The following is a 15,296-nucleotide window of genomic DNA, read 5'->3' on the forward strand; positions in this document are numbered from 1 at the left end:
GCGACTGGCTTAAGTTTGCCGCTTCGGAGTCGGTCCTCGTCTTCTCCATTAGCGTACTTGGTGGCAATCTCCATCATCCGATTAAGGGACATCTCTCCGGTCCGGCCGAATTTCAGATTCAACTCCCTGTACTTGACCCCTTCCTTGAAAGCGCAGACTGCTTGATGGTCAGGCACGTTCTCGACCGAGTGGTGCAGTGTGATCCACCTCTGGATGTATTCCCTCAGTGTTTCATTCGGCTTCTGTACGCAAGACCGCAGCTCTGTAAGGCCTGCAGGGCGCTTGCATGTCCCTTCGAAGGTTGTAACAAACACTCGGGAGAGATCCTCCCAAGTGTAAATGCTGGTGGGCGCCAGCTGATTCAGCCACGCCCTAGCCGAGCCCTCCAACATGAGGGGTAAATGCTTCATGGCCACCTCGTCGTTGCCGCCACCGATCTGCACAGCCACTCGGTAATCTTCGAGCCACGTGTCAGGCTTGGACTCGCCGGTGAACTTGCTGATTCCAGTCGCCAGCCGGAAGTTGGGTGGGATCACCGCGGCTCTGATGGCTCGACTGAAACACTCAGGCCCCGAGGCGTGCGCCCTGCTGCCGGTGGGCGTATCTCTGTTGTGGCCCTCTCGATGAGCCCTGTTCCTGTCCACCAGACCTTGAACGAGGATGGATCTCGCGTCAAAGCCTGGGTCTCTGGGGTCAACTGGTATCCTCTGCCCAGTGTGATGAGGGCGTCTGTCGTCTCGATGCTGAGGTGCATATGATCCACTCCGTGGAGGAGGGGACGGCACCCGACGTCCATCATCACGGTTGAGCCGGTGATCGTATTGCTCGTCCCTCTATACCGATCGTGCCGGTCTCCACGCCCCTCACGCCTCGGGGGCGATCTTGGGCTGTGAGCCGACTGGACGGTCTCCGTAGCGACGGATCGACTGTGGATCCTGTCCCGCGATTGGGAGACGGCGGAATTCTGATTCCCCGCTGCTCGGAGCAACGCTCTGATCTGCAGCAATCCTCTTCCGGCCTCCGACTGGGAGGGCTGGATCGACTCCGCTATGCGGGCCGCGCCAGCCAGGTTCTGAACCGGAGTTCGGTACACCTGCGGTGGCGGGAAGAGCTGCCGTCGACTGGGTTCGGGTGTCTGCTGGCGTCGACCGAATTCGGGAGCCCGCTGGCGTCGACTGGACTCGGGAGCCCGCTGACGCGCCCGCTCGTCGAGAGCCCGCTGTAGATTCTCCAGTCGAGTGCGCTCGGCTAGATTAGCCAAGCGCGCATCCTCCAAGGCCCGGGCCTCGGGGGTTTCTCCAACAATAGGTGTGTAGAGTGCGTTCATGTTCCGGCGACGAAGCTCCTCCCGTTGTAACGACGTAAGAGGCTCGGGGAGGTATTCGTCATGGGGTTGCGACGGATCGCCCCTGTCGGCACCATCGCCAGTGCGAGGGAATCCGGGGGGACTGCGTGTCCCCTCGACCGCCAGGACCTCCGCCAGGGGGTCGCTGCTGTCGCACTCGGAAGCGGACTCCATGGAGCCAGTCGACAGATCGAACAGGCCGCAGAGGGATTCGTCAGGCTCGATTGCAGCGACCTGCTGGGTCGCCGACTGGCGGGCCACGGCGCGCTTCATCCACCGCTGGAGCCTCGACCGACCCGAGCGCTTGCGCTGGCGGGAGACAGGACGGGGAGATGGCACGGGAGTCGACCGATATGGGGTCGATGGCTGCCTCAGGAGGACGCCACGGACGCACGCGCGGAAGTGCGTCGCACCGCGGACGGGGAGCGCGTCGACGTCGAGCGGCGCCTCCTGGAGCCAAGCGGAGTCGTCGGCGATGAAAGCAAGTCGGCCGAGACGGATCTCGCGACCCTCCGCCAAAGCTCAGCAGGAAGACATGATCGAGTGGATCGAAAAAATCGCAACTTCTCCAATTAGGCGCTAAGACTACTGCCCCAAGGTGAGCGCCAACTGTCGTGGTTCTAAGTCTGACAGTGAGGTAGGGGGGTATGTATGAAGAGGCTAGACCTTAGCTATTGGGAAGTTGTAAGTACACAAGGTTTACGAGTTCAGGCCCTTCTCTGTGGAAGTAACAGCCCTACGTCTCGGTGCCCGGAGGCGGTCGATTGGATTATGCGTGAGTAAGATCACAGGGGTGCGAACCCTTCATACTGAGGAGGGGGGTGGCTTATATAGAGTTCGCTAGCCCTCTCCTGCCCTCAGTAATGCAGGGTTTAAGGTACATTTAAGGTGGGCGTTACTGATAACGTCCCTAATAAAGCGCCATGATGGTCATAAAGACTACTTAAAATCTGACCGTTTGCCTGGGAGTGATTTGAGGTCTCCTGGCGGTCGAATGGTTGGCTTGTTGGTCGAATAACAGCTTCTTGATCGAGTGTCTTGGCCCCGTCGAGTGGGACATCTTCAAGTCGTCTGAAAGGTGACTTCCTCTAAGGACGTCCTACGGTAGGGCTTTTAGAACGGGTCCGTGTCCCTACCGTAGGTATATGACTACATCAGTGGAAACACCTACGCCAAGGCCTGCTAGACCTACACTGTCTTGGCCAGCGCCACCGTCAACAAAACAACTTTGCCAGTTGACGGTTCCTTCTCGGTGCTTGATGGCACGGCGGCTGTTCGTATGATACTTCGAAGTCATGACGGAAGTGTCATTTTTGCAACTTACATATTCTTGTTCCACTGCACCGACGCTCTCGAAGCAGAAATACATGCCCTGATGCAGGGGATGGCCCTTGCTTTACAGCATACGGACCTCCCTATAATTGTCCAATTGGATTCGTTAGCAGCTCTATCCATATTATCTCAAGATTCATTGGACCGCTCCGCGTTTGGATACTTTGCTTCGGAGATCAAGGTTTTACTGGTAGATAGAGAGTTTATTCCTGAGAAAATTCATTGTGGCCAAATAGAGTAGCAGATTTGTTGGCAAGATACAGCCGTACTGAGTGTACCACAGTTGTGTGGCTACACAGAGGACCCCCATGTATTGAGGAACTCTTGCCTCTTCACTATAGCTCTATAATCTTGGAATAAAACTCTCTGTTATCCCGCAAAAAAAGGTCGACGATGCAGGCGGTGCGACAACCATTGTGGCAATCATTATTTGCAAGCGCAACATTCTTTTCAAATTGTGTGTTTTGTTTACTACACTTTTGAAAAAAAGGGTTTGTCCCCTGAACAAAATGGAAAAAAAAAGGTAAAAAGGGTTTACAGATAAACTATCTGTATATAGAAGTCATCTCCAATAAATTTTCAATCAACTTAATTACTACTCCCTCAGTCTTATAATATAAGTTTTTTTGCAAGCTGTTTTAGCTTGTAAAGCGATCTTATATTATGGGATGAAGATTGTTTTGCAAACTGTTTTAGATTGTAAAACGATCTTATATTATGGGACGGGGAGAGTATGACTTAAGCATATAAATTAGCAAAAAAAATACTTCTACATGACTAATTAAGAAAACCTGTTGTAAAGTGATGAACGGCCTCACCTCTGAGTAGATGGATGATGGATGACCTAGCTAGTGTGCTCTTCAGAAGGAAACATTGGATTGGATGCATCACCAGAGCAGCAGCTTGCCGCAGACTTTGACCAGCTCAGCCTCGGCTCTGCAAGCATGACGATGAGGAGGCAGATGACGAGGCTGGCCAGCATGGGGACGAGGCCAAGGAGGAGCGTGAACACTTCGAGCTTGAGGTCGTCGTGGTCGCCATGGCGGTCACCGATGGAGAAGGAGATCGCGCCCCACTGGCTCATCTCCTGGGCCTCCACCGCCAGCTGCTGCTGCTGCTTCTCGGCGTCGGCTATCTCCCGTGTACAGTACTATAGTACCTAGCTGGGGTTAAATTTGCCAGTTTGACTTGAATGGGTACGTAATTACTTTTCTTGGTAATTTCTAGTACTGGTTACTACTACCTCTGTCCTGGTTTCTAGGTCCTCTTTATAGTTTATGCCAAATTTTGATCAAAGATTTAACTAACAAAATATTAATGCATATCAAAAAAATTATACCGTTGGACTAGTATTTGAATATAGTTTTTAATGATAAATTTTTTATGACATGCATTAATATAATGTTAGTTCAATCTACGATTAAAATTTGGCACGAAATACAACAGGGACCAATAAACTAAGACGGATGTAGTAGGATCTTTGTTGGTTGCGATGGATATCAACCAACCAACCAGGTGACAAGAAGGTTTGGGTTGGGAGCTGGGAGTGAAATGTACGTACACTCGTGTATGCCTTCCTTTTGTTTTTTCTTCAACTCGTGCGCGGTCGATGCTTTTTCATTATCACGTACATCCTCTATAACACAATGCCCCCTAATTTTAAAGAGTTCACATTCAATTGAGATCTCCAACTAAAATGATCGAATGCATCATCCAGATATATTACTTTGTAAAGTGTTTATAAATAATTAATAAAATGATCGAATGCATCGCATAGATGCAGAGACCGGGGTATATCCTCCTTTTGTAAAAATACACCATATAGAAAGATATTTCATGGTAAATCTAATTGTATTGATTTGTTATCCTAGATGTTGATAATTTGTTCTATAATCTTTGTCAAAGTTTACCCAGCTAGACTTTTAAAAATAATACGCACTATCTTATGGGAGCTTTGCTACACCTTCATGCGGCTACGTGCATAGGAGCCTCATGTAGTTATGTGGCAGTAGTTAACTGAACATTAGTTTGCCACGGTGCCACCCTGAAAATCGCAAAGGCTGACGGCAAAGGCCTTTGCCATCCGCCAGCAAACGGCAACAAGTCCGGCTGAATAAGCTACAGCAACAGGTGCGCGGGAGCCTAGGCTTCCAGTCCACACGACGCCGGTGAACCGCAATGGCGGGCCTTCATGGAACGAGGACCTGGTGGCGTCCAAGTGGCTCACCTTCTCCCGTCCGACGAGGCCATGAGGAATGTGGGCAAGAGAGCGGCCATGCACATGCACGGCGGCCGGCTGCACGTGCGCGTGTGCGTGGACGGGGGCTACCACGTTGCCGACGAGCAGTACGCAAGCAGTGACTTCCGGCTGTCGGCGCGCAGCTGTGGCACCCGCCAATCGGCGTGCTGGAGCTTGGCATCTTCGGGTGCATCGTCCCTCCATGTCGCCGCCGTCGGCGTGTGGAAGTATCGGCGCAGGCCGCGCGCCCCGGCACCGCACCTGTTCGTGCGCGCGTCCATGACGGAGGAGCTGAACGAGGAGTTTGACACGATACCGAGCGGGAGGTCGGCGGAGGTGGTGCGCGCGCGGTGTGACCGCGCTACGATGGTCGGAGCGTGGCTGCAGACCACAGAGGCGCGGAGAAGTGCGCGGACGCCCGCTGGCATGACGGCGGAGGTCGTGGCCGGCTCAAGGAGGCGCGCGAAGTGGAGGCTCGAGGCCGGGCGGCTCGGGGCCGGGCACGACGGAGCGATGAAGTGGGCCGCGGCGGAGGCGAGACCGCAGCAGCGGGGCCGGCTGAGGCGCGACGGTGGCTCACAGGCGGGCCGGGCGGGCGGAGCGGCTGCTCTTGGCGGGACGGGCGCGGCGTGGGTGTGGTCAGAGCGGCGCGGACGTGGCCTGGGCGGTGCGCGCGGTCTTGGCAGGTGTGCACGTGGGGGTAGGGGTGGATTAACGAGCAGCTCGGCTCGTTAAGCTCGTACTCGTTAAATTCGTGCTCATTAAGGCTTGGCTCGTTAAGTTCGTTAAGATTAACGAGTAGAAAAATCTGCTCGGCTCGCCTCGTTTGAAGCTCGTTAAGCTCACGAGCGTTCGCGAGCGCTCGTTAACAGATTATAATGTGTTACAATATACAGGATAAATGTGCAGGTGTGGTTTTTAAGATGAAGTATGGTGACTACAAAAAGAAATGCAGTAGTTTGTTGTTTCATATGTCGATTAGATTGAATAGACAGGCTGAGATGCTACAAAAAGTTTGTGACGTAAGATAAAAATATATTTTGTGTTGTTACTAATGAGCTTAACGAGCTACTCGTGAAATCCGTTAGCTCGTTCGTTAAGCTCGTTAAGCTTAACAAACTGAAATTAATGATTGGCTCTGTTCAGTAAGAAGCGAGCTACGAGCTTAATGAGCCGAACTATCGAGCGCTCATTAAGCTCGCGAGCTATGAGCTTTTGGTCCAGCCCTACGTGGGGGACGACGACCGGAGAAAATTACACCCCCAAAGCAAAACTTTTACCAGGGCTTTGATACGTCTCCAACGTATCTATAATTTTTGATTGCTCCATACTACATTATCTACTGTTTTGGACCATATTGGGCTTTATTTTCCACTTTTATATTATTTTTGGACTAACATATTAACCGGAGGCCCAGCCCAGAATTGCTGTTTTTTTTGCCTATTTCAGTGTTTCGAAGAAACGGAATATCAAACGGAGTCCAAACGGAATGAAACCTTCGGGAACGTGATTTTCTCACTGAATATGACCCAGGAGATTTGGACCCTACGGCAAGAAAGCCACGAGGTGGGCACGAGGTAGGGGGGCGCGCCTACCCCCCTAGGGCGCGCCCCCACCCTCGTGGGCCCCATGAAGCTCCACCGACGTACTTCTTCCTCCTATATATACCTGCGTAGCCCCAAACGATCAGATACAGAGCCAAAAACATAATTCCACCGCCGCAACTTTCTGTACCCACGAGATCCCATCTTGGGGCCTGTTCCGGAGCTCCGCCGGAAGGGGAATCCACCACGGAGGGCTTCTACATCATCACCATAGCCCCTTCGATGAAGTGTGAGTAGTTTACCTCAGACCTTCGGGTCCATAGTTAGTTGCTAGATGGCTTTTTCTCTCTTTTTGGATCTCAATACAATGTTCTCCCCCTCTCTTGTGGAGATCTATTCGATGTAATCTTCTTTTTGCGGCGTGTTTGTTGAGACCGATGAATTGTGGGTTTATGATCAAGATTATCTATGAACAATATTTGAATCTTCTCTGAATTTTTTTATGTATGATTGGTTATCTTTGCAAGTCTCTTCGAATTATCAGTTTGATTTGGCCTACTAGATTAGTTTTTCTTGCAATGGGAGAAGTGCTTAGCTTTGGGTTCAATCTTGCGGTGTCCTTTCCCAGTGACAGTAGGGGCAGCAAGGCACGTATTGTATTGTTGCCATCGAGGATAACAAGATGGGGTTTTTATCATATTGCATGAATTTATCCCTCTACATCATGTCATCTTGCTTAAGGCGTTACTCTGTTTTCATTAACTTAATACTCTAGATTCATGCTGGATAGCGGTCGATGAGAGGAGTAATAGTAGTAGATGTAGGCAGAAGTTGGTCTACTTGTCTCGGACGTGATGCCTATATACATGATCATACCTAGATATTCTCATAACTATGCTCAATTCTGTCAATTGCTCAACAGTAATTCGTTCACCCACCGTAAAATACTTATGCTTTTGAGAGAAGCCACTAGTGAAATCTATGACTCCCGGGTCTAATCTCCATCATATCAATCTTTCATCACTTTATTATTGCTTTGCTTTTTTACTTTGCTTTTTATTTTACTTTGCATCTTTATGCCAAAAATACCAAAAATATTATCTATCATATCTCACTCTCGTAAGTGACCGTGAAGGGATTGACAACCCCTATTCGCGTTGGTTGCGAGGAGTTATTTGCTTTGTGTAGGTACGTGGGACTCGCGCGTAGCCTCCTACTGGATTGATACCTTGGTTCTCAAAAACTGAGGGAAATACTTACACTACTTTGCTGCATCATCCTTTCCTCTTCAAAAAAATCCAACACAGTGCTCAAGAGATAGCAGGCATCTCCAAGAGGCCAAAGAAACGCCTGGAGGGGCACAACAACCGGAGATGCTCTAAAGGCCATACAGTTTCCGTAGTACCCTACCGCCGTGTTGACGTGCTTCGTACAGCAGGTATATTGCCCTTTAATTGTCAAAACATAGCTGCACTTGACTGGGTTGGGTATATATTGGTGTCAACATAACTAGGTTGGTTCTAAGCTGCCGTTTTTTGGTTCTACCTCTGCTTTAAATTTTGATTGTGATTAAGTTGTACTGCTCGAGGTTAGTTCTAAGTAAATGGAAACACTTCCCAACAGTCCAATTTATTTTAAACTGAGCGTGTAAAATATTCACATGAATCTCAATGTATGATTAATTACATATGACTTAGATGTGTAATACTTATGGCACATCTAAATATGCTTTAGCAAAACTGAAATAAGTACTACACTTCATTTGATCCCTAGCTTGCTCTTTCTAAAACCAAGTTGTTCCTTGAAATTGTAGCACTTAATTTTGGCAAATAATCATTCGTAAAAAGGTGTAGTTTTCTTCCAAATTAGGTAAAGCTTATGTATCTCTGTCATAAGAGCTAGTAGTAGTCTAAAGAAGCATATATAGTTTTGCACTACTTAAACTTCCACACCTACTTAAGATCCCAACTTGTCGGGCACAACTTGTTGTAGTTGACAGTCGGAAAGTCGTCGTGCTAAGATCTCATAGGACCAACGCACCAGAACAGCAACAGCCGCTGATGAAGAGAAACTTAGATTGGAAGGATCCAACCTGAAGACACATGAACAAAGACGGGCAATGAGCGGATCCGAGCAGATCCACCAAAGACAACCAACGACCGAATCTCGCGAGATCCGACGGAGACACACCTTCACACGCCCTTCGACGATGCTAGACGCACCACTGAAATAGGGGCTAGGCGGGGAGAAACTTATTCCATCTTTAGGAAGACGCCGCCGTCTCGTCTTCATGAGTAGGACACAAATCCTAACAAAACTTGAAGAAGCACCTAAAGACGAACACCCCCCCCCCCCCCCTCCCCGGCAAGGGCCGGGATCCACCGCGCACCCATGGCACTAAGGTTGCAGGAGACGTGATAGATCGACGGCGCCGCTGACGGGAGGCAGAAACCCTAACCGTCTTTTCTTGAATGGGAGACACAAGGACAAGAACCCTAACCGTCTTTCCTTATGGCTCAGATTCTCAAAGGGATATATATAAACCAAAGGGAAGTCATCGGAGTGGAAGACGGCGACGTGAAACTCCTCAATATACTTCAGTTGAGTTGGACAAAATAAGTTAGCTTTGTCATTTGTTTATGCAGCGTTTTACAAAATAATTTGCGCATGATATATTTCAACGATCACAAACCAAGTCCATTATTACATACAACTAAAAGAAGTCATCTCCAATGGTGTTGAAACAACTTATTTTATAGAGGTTTTGTAAGCATGGTCCCTAAACTCTCCTAACGTGAAAAACATGGCTTTAGTTCTCCACAGGTCATCAATCATAGAGGCCAGAGCACGACGATCATCAGAGCAGAAGCAACTTGTCGACGAACCGCTGTCCTTGCGGGTTTCCGCGGTGCCGCTGAATGAGCAGACCGATGACGATGCCGAGGGTGCAGGCAGCCAGGGCGAGGGCCAGGGCGAGGAAGAGCGTGAGCGCGACGACCTTGACGGCGTTAACGTCGTGGTCGCTGATGGAGGCGCTCAGAATCACGACGATGATGGCGATGGAGAAGAGCACGGCCGCCATGGCGCAGCCCACGAGGAAGATCACCGCCGACCGGCTGCGCTCCTCAGGTTCCGCCGCCAGAACCTGCTGTTGCTCCGCGTCGGCCATCGATCATCCGCGGCGTTAACTCTTTTTCTTTTTATTCTTTATTTATGAGGATTAGGATCGCCCGCGTAGTCTGTTAGGATTACTCAGTAGGCTGGCTGAGACCAGAATTACTTCATCTCCTCCGGGTTTTTCTTTTTCTTTTTTGAGGAAACTTCATCTCCTCCGTTTCAAACTATGGGCCTCTGTATTTTGATCCGTTTTCTCCAAGCATGGTCAATACTGGTAATCTGCGAACAGATGATCTTGGTGTGGGCAAGATGAGACGCACAGAACGCACTCGAACACAACGCGGCAAGTGAAATAAAACCCGGAGACATCTTCTTCCCCAAGATGAGACGCACAGCTGTGGCACTCTTCTTCCCTTGTTCATCTCGCTCTCTTCCCCTTATGGGAGGCTGAGGCCGCTCACGTGGCAGGACAGCAGGGCATTGCCACAGCTGCGGCCAGGCGGGGCACGCGCCGGGGGAGCGGCGGAGGCCATGAGCACTTTTCTGAAATAATGTTTGCATTTGCAGAAAATGTTCACATTTTCTTAAGCACATTCCAAATTTTGAATAAAGGTGTGCGTTTTTAAAAATGTTTACTTTCTTCACTAATATTATTTTAAAAAATATATTTGTTAGTGCGTTTGTCGAAAACATGAATGAAAAAATACTAGAAAAAATCCGCCACTATGGTGACCCCAGTCGCTACTGTGCTTGTTCGATATGGTCCAAAGTATCATCTCGTTACATTGTGTTGCAATGGGCCGACACAGTCGGGGGCTCGCCTATATATGCGAAACAGCAGCAAATTGACGCAGAGAGCATTACATTGGCGCTCCTATTGGAGAGGTGTCCCACATTCTGCCATTGTGTTACAAGACCGTCAAGGCAGTTAGGCATTTGTGATTGTTTATGTACCAAACAGTTTACTTTCCTATTAGTCGGCCTTTCTTTTTTAGCATAGAACCGCATTTTAAAAAATGTGAACACTTATTTAATTGCATGAAAATTATTTAGCAAAAGTGTGTGGAATACTTCATATATAATGCTTGAATATTTTTAAAAGATGTGCGTACATTTTTGGAAATCATGCAATCTTTTTTAAAGAATTAGAAAAAAATTATTCCGTCCGATCCATATTATTTGTCGTTCCTTGGTTAAAGTTGTACTAAAGCAACGAAAAGTAATATTGATAGAAGGGAGTATAACTTCTACGAATAACATTTTAAAATTATGATTTTAAGAAAAACGTTAACATTTTGGGGAAGGAGGAGTTGGCGGTGGCTACAGAGAGGTAGCAACGGCGGCGGCAGGAGGAGTTGGCGGGGCGGCGGCGGCTAGGGCTAGGCGCGGCGGCGGGGAGGTGCGGAAGCGACAGAGGATCACGGTAAAACTGATACCATGTAGAGAGAATATTTGGTGCAACTCATTGTATTCCATGAAGTAGGTTACATTATATACACAGGATGTCTTGCGTAACAAGGTAACTAATCCTACCATATCTCTAGGAGTTAGCTATACAAGGCTAGAGAAGATAAGATTAGAAATACAAGATATGTCACGTTCAACAGCCAAGAAAGAAAGAAATAAAGAAATCTCCGGCCAACCTTTGCATCGTTGAAACTAATTAAGCTCCATGTTTTTTTCGTGATCGAGCAAAAACGCTCAGAAAAATCGAAGAGAACAGTCCCCAAATCCATTTTTATTTCTTTATTTCCCACACATGGTGCGCACACTGACACCATAGAAACACACCAACATGAATGACCGGCAGAGAAGCACACCGGCAGTGAAGCCACATCTCTGCCTGAATTTTATCAGCTGTACTGCATGACAGTGAGCAGCACTGCACGGTTCAGAACACACATTGGTGATGCTGAGCGATTGGTCAAAGGTTTTGTGACTCAAGACGTAGATATGGATGTGATAGAATGTTTATCAGATGATGACAATGACAACATACATAGCATGTCTAAGATGTGGTGATGATATCTTGGGACTTCACTGCCTTCGATTCAGTGATGATGAAGAGCGCGTGCTTCAGCAAGCAGGCGCGCAGAATAGGATTTCCGGAATACAACTTAAGGCCTGGACTTGAAGAACACAAGCTGCCATTTATTTCACCAACACGCAGATACCCAAGTAGCAGCAGCGAAGGAGTGACAAGACCCAACTAGTTGAGAAAACCAAATCACTCTCAGATCACACCAAGTAGCTAAGTCAATTCAGAGGATGACCACTCCTGTACTAAGGGAAACTATAGAGCAAATTAAGGATACCGTTTACGCTCTTCAGGACATGGCGACTAGGATTTACCCTTAGTACAGGGCTCACAGATAGATCCGGGGTTTTATACCCTTTACAACCAGTGAAAGGCAGTCTTAACTTTAACGCTAATGTAAAGCAGGTGAACAAGGAGACAGCCAAGGTAATAATTCAAATGGCGACAACTCCAGTTTGATGAAGGCCTCATGTGGCATGGAGTTCAGCATGATAAAGAGCAATTGCTTTGCATTTGGTTCCGTGTATGTTCCGCTAGTTCCTCATCGACGAGCGCCCAGATACACCTTGACATTGTGCACTCTATCAGGGAATGATGCCATGAGTCCGGGGCGCCACAGAGGCATGCGCAGGAGGAAGACATGTTCCGGTGTGCACGGACGTGTTCAGTAGGTAGCAATTGTTTGGACAGCAGTCTCCAGAGGAACACCCTTACCTTACCTTTGATGGTACATCAACTTTCCAGCATTTTCCAACAACAGGTTTCATAACCGGAGCTAGACGAGCCGGCAGTTCCTTCCAACCACGCCTCAAGTCTTGTTGAGGCGTGGTAAAATTCCAAATTCTGAAGTCTGATACATCACATAGACGATGGGGCGAATCAAAGAGCAACACCAACACACACTGACGAATAAACAGCTAGCAGAGTCTCCCCCTGAATTTTATCAGCTCTACTACAGTACTACTACATGTTCTTTCCTCCAAACAGTGAGCACTACCGCACGTTCACAACACACATTGGTTGTGATGTTGAGCAATTTGCTGACGGCTTTTCATAACAGATGGAGATCATCGTGCCCCCATATCTTAGAACTCGTTAGAGCTGAAAAACAGAGTAAATAGCAGAACACGTTCCGTGTAACTAGAAGGAAAGGTGCGCCGCTAAAACTCGAGACGTAAATAAATGGTGTGACAGAATGTTTTACCAGATGATGAAAATGATGATAGACATATATATAGACTGTCCAATATGTGGTGAACGGCCACCAATCATCTTCTCCTTGCTTTTTTAATAATAATAATATATTGTACGTACACTTGAAAAGAGAAACTTCAGTTTGTACAACATCAGTCACAGGTTTACCAACTGCCTGCTCAAGGCCTGATGGGATGGCAAACTTGGATTGGAATTGCATGCTTCTGCGCCCATTCCATACGCCACTACCACCTTGATCTCAGGCGATCGACATATACAGCTGCTACCAAGTCTGGGACAACAGAAGATCCTGCATGCAGTCGATGGCGAAGAAGCAGCTCATCATTTGAAGAACATCTATGGTGCTCATCTCCTCTCTGGTGATGATGACGTCTTGGAACTTCACTGCCTTGATTTGGCGATGATCGACGCCGTGTGCTCCAGTAGGCCGCAGGAGCGCGGAACAGGATTTCTGGGATACAACTGGAGGCCAGGACTTGAAGCAAGCCAGATGGGATGAGCAGCATTATTTCTTCTGCTGAGAAGAAGCTGGCCATTTATTTCACCAACAGGCAGCTACGTACCCTACGTTCCATGTCACATCTGCAGAGACCAAGTAGGTGAATTCACAGGATGGTCCCGAGAGAAATATAACGAATTAAGGATAGCCAGGACATGGCGGACGACAGCCCGGTTTGGCACCAACCGCTGGCTGTCGATTTCTTCAGTTAACAGCGTGACAAGTGTCCATTTTTTCAGAAGATGATGCAGTCTGGTTGTTCCTGACAAGGGGTGTCGATTTCTTCAGTTAACCAAGTCTCGAGCGCAAGATCATGCAGTTGACGGCGAAGAAGGTCATTTGACGAGCATCTTGGGAAGAAGCTCATTCAGACTACCATGTCTGAAGAAGCCCTACCAACTCGGCCGTTTTCCCAAGAGACCCTCTCTGCCTTCAGTGATGACCAACGAACGGCGCATGCTCCAGTAAGCAGGCACACGGAATACCATTTCCGGAATACAACTCGAGAACAAGCAAGGCAGACGAGCAGACATTCTTGAGCTAAGAAGAAGAAGCTGGCCATTTATTATTTCGGCATGCAGGCAGGTACCTTCCATTCCATGTTACATCTGCTAGGCAAAACAGCAGCAAATGAGTGGACAAGAAAGACCCAACTAGTTCAGAAAAATAAACCACTCACAGATCACACCAAGTAAGTGAATTCTGAGAATGATCACAAGCGAAACATAGAGAGGTACAGGAGCAGATACGCGTTTACACCAGCCGGGACACGGCGGCTAGGGTTTACCCCAATTCCCCAAGTACAGGAAGGTGAGGTCCAGGGTTCTCAGATAGATCCGGGGTTTTATGCCCATTACAACCAGAGAAAGGTAATCTTAATTTTAACGCTAAAGTAAGGCAGGTGAACAAGGAGACAGTAAAAGGTAACTCAAATAGCGATGGCTCCAGTCTTCAGATACGTTGGATGAAGATAACAGCTGGGTATCAGATTTCTTCAGTTAACAACATGACAAGTGTTCCTGACAAGGAGGGAGATGTGTAAGTAATTTGCATGGTTCCTGAAGGTCAGAATATTTTGTAGTACTAAACAAATACTGAACGGCCGAAATACTAACCACCGCACACACGGTATGAATGTGAATGATGTACTCATCGCACCAATTTCTGAGTGACATCACAAGGCTGTAGGCTACGTTTCTGCTTCTTTCTTCTTCCTTGGCATGGCTTCAGATATTCCTTGGCAGCTGGTTCTGAAATAATGGTTTCAACTCGGTTAATCTGATAAGAACAAGGAGGAAGCTTGCAGAGTTGCACTTCACTGGGGCCTAGTTACCTCACATGAATAAACCTCTGCACTGTTTTATGTACACCAATTGCTGCAGTCGTCAAGTAGGTGTGTAGCAGTCCTTGCATGCTGATTTTGGTGGGAAGCATGAACTCTTACTTTCGGTGCCCCGAACTGTCCAGCGGCATCTAAACCTTCTCAAGTGAGCTAGTCACACCTGTGAAATTCCACCAGGTGTGTGTGGGTGGGTGGGATGACTGCAGCAATTTCTGAGCGACCTGATTATGCATTAGGATGGATTTGATTGGTACACTGCATCCAATGTAAAATAAAATGAGGGGCAGGCGTCAGATTCAGAGACGCCGTTCTCGGTGTATGCATGAGTGTTTACCATGGATTTCGGTAATTGTTTCTAGCAAGTAGTATGGCAACCCTTTAAATGTTGCTTCCAAGGAGATTGATCTACAAAACCAAGCAACGTCATAACTAAGATTAGCCACCAACAGAGCATGTCTGACTGAATTAGACAAAAAATTATGAAGCGAAGCTTAAATTTGCAGAGTAAAAGACAACTGCTTTGGTTAGAGTATGATAAAAGAGAGCTGAGTTCTTTGCCGAAGTAGACGGGCCACTTATGCTGCTGTATATACATGAGATACTTGAGAGTGGAGATCCATCTGAA

The sequence above is a fragment of the Triticum urartu genome, chromosome 2A (genome assembly GCF_056163025.1).
Source record: "Triticum urartu cultivar PI428250 chromosome 2A, HENAU_Tu73, whole genome shotgun sequence".
Classification (NCBI taxonomy): domain Eukaryota; kingdom Viridiplantae; phylum Streptophyta; class Magnoliopsida; order Poales; family Poaceae; genus Triticum; species Triticum urartu.